Genomic DNA, 2,594 nt, shown 5'->3' on the forward strand with positions numbered 1-2,594 from the left:
CCTTATGACAACCCTTGCATGTACATCTGTAATAAACTTTGTATATTTTCTCCTGTTAATCTGATTATAATCCTGTTAATGTGATTATTAGCACAGCTAGAATAATTTAGAAGGTGGGAGAAAAGTTATTTTTGTGCCCCCACAGCAGAGCCATGCTGCTTCTGAAACCTGTAGGGAAAAATCTTTCTTTGCCTCTTACTATGTTGTAGTGATGGCTATAGATCCTTGGCATTCTTTGTTTTAAAGCTGCATCACTCCAATCTCTGCTTCTGTTATTACATTGTGTTCTCCCTCTGTGTCTGTGTCTTCACATGGTGTTTTGCTCTTCTTAAAAGAATACCAATCATATTAGATTAGGACCCACCTCACTTTAATTACATCTGCAAAGACTCTACTCCCAAATAATGTCACACTCACAGGCAGCAGGATTAGGACTTCAACAGATCTTTTTAGAGGGCACAATTCAACTCAAAACACATGAAGGGGCCCAGAACATGCCACTGTCACATAAAAATTATTTTAAACTGAAGGCATTTGAGTTCCTGAGGTCCTTTATCTGCCTAAAAGCCGAGCTTAACAACAACAGCAAAAATACTCAGAAAGAACTATATCATAAATCTCTTTTGGGAAGGGGGGTTGGAAGCAAGCAAATTTAATCCTCTAATTCTTTCTGAGAAGTTGGCATCACATCCAAATAGACATTGTCTGTATTTCATTTCTATTTAGTTCTTCTGCCATTTTTTTAACCACATTTTTGTTGCTGTTATTGAGTTGACAAAGTTCTTTACGTATTTTGGCTATTAACCCCTTATTCAATATATGGTTTGCAAAGTTTTCTTTTTCTTCTTATTCCATAGGCCATATATGACATTTTTCCAAAAAGGGCATCAAAATGGCAAATAGACACATAAAAAGGTGTTCAACATCATACATCATCAGGGAGATACACATTGAAACCACAATGAGATATCATCTCACACCTGTTAGAATGCATATTATCAAGAAGACAAGAAATATGTGAGGATGTGGTGAAAAGAGGCCCCTCATACATTATTGATAGGAATGTAAATTGGTCCAACTACTATGGAAAACAATATGGAGTTTACACAAAAAATTAAAAATAGATCTATCATACCACCCAGCAATTCCACTTCTGGGTATTTACTGAAAGAAAATGAAAACAGGATTCTGACAAGATATATGAACTCCCATGTTGATCACAGCATTATCCACAATAGCCAAGATACGAAAATAACCCAATGACCAGCAATGGATGAATGGATAAAAAAGATGTGGTACATATGCACAGTGGAATGCTATTCAACTGTAAGAAAGGAAGATATCTTCCCATTTGCCATGGCAGATAGACCTTGATCATATTATGCTAAGTTAGATAGAGAAGGACAAGTACAGTATGTATCACTTACGTATGGAAGCAAAAGAAGTTAAACCTGTAAAAAAACAGAGAGTAAAATGGTGGTTATTAGTGGTGTGGGTGTGTATGATGAGTGATGGTGTTTACTAATGAATAGTAAATAAACCATAGAAATTTAATGAACAGTATAACGAATATAGCTAATAATATTATACTGTAATTATGTAACATAATAGATGTCACTACAACAGCAATCATATTACAATATATAAATGTATCAAAGTAATATACTGTATATATTAAACTTAACAACGTTACACATCAAATTTATGCAGTTTAAACAATCTGGATAAAATTTTCAACCAAATAAACAAACAAAATTGGTTCAAAGACATCAAAGAACCATGGCGTTAAGGTATCAAGGATCTGAGGGCCCAAAATCCAAAAAAAGAAAAAAAAAAGAGAGAGAGAGAAAGAGAAGTGAGCACAATATCTAAGACATCTTTTCATTCATTTGCAGTGGGTGGATGAGAGGCTAAGGAGCCAAGTAAAAAAGGGTGGATAAAAAGGGTAGTTAAGAAACTGAAAAGGTTAATAGAGTTTTCGTTAATATGGGCTGGAGAGACAAAATTTGTAGTTCACAGACACCAAAGAGATAGGTCACTGGTAAACACCAGAAGCTTTCTGTTTGAACCCTAACAATGAAGAGTAAAGATAAACTAGACATAAACCTGAAGATCTGTCCTTATAGATATTAAAACCCCACTGCAAATCAGAAGAATCCCTGATTGAATTAACAGTCTACTCCAACTGTTTGCCAAAAGCAAAATAGTTTTCTTTGTAGAAAGATAAAATCTTGGAATCTAGATAATTATGTCATTGTCATGTCTTAAGCTTTATGGAATTTTCTGAGATGTAATGTTACTGGGATTAATTTAAAGAAAGACTTCAAAAGCTATCTTAATGCTTATTCTAGGACTATTCATGTAGTATTATGGAAAGGAGAAGCAAATAAACACAGGTAGTTCTTACAGAACAAATGAATAAAGTCAACTATTGTTTGGACAAGTATAGGTGTAGTGGCAAGGGAAGGCCACAAAAAACATAGGGGCACCCACTCTTCCATTTTGAGGCATTTTTATCATCATAGCTTTCATACTCAGTTGCATAAAGAGTCCCAAGGAAAGTACAGCTATTCCAAAAAGAAAGATTTTTTTTT

At 34.4% G+C, this 2,594-nt stretch overlaps 1 pseudogene; it reads right to left on the reverse strand.

Annotated features, from left to right (window-relative positions):
* LOC105290809 overlaps positions 1 to 2,594 on the reverse strand; it is a 21,540-nt pseudogene that overhangs the window by 17,451 nt on the left and 1,495 nt on the right.

The sequence above is a fragment of the Pteropus vampyrus genome, unplaced genomic scaffold, assembly GCF_000151845.1.
Source record: "Pteropus vampyrus isolate Shadow unplaced genomic scaffold, Pvam_2.0 Scaffold2, whole genome shotgun sequence".
Classification (NCBI taxonomy): Eukaryota; Metazoa; Chordata; class Mammalia; order Chiroptera; family Pteropodidae; genus Pteropus; species Pteropus vampyrus.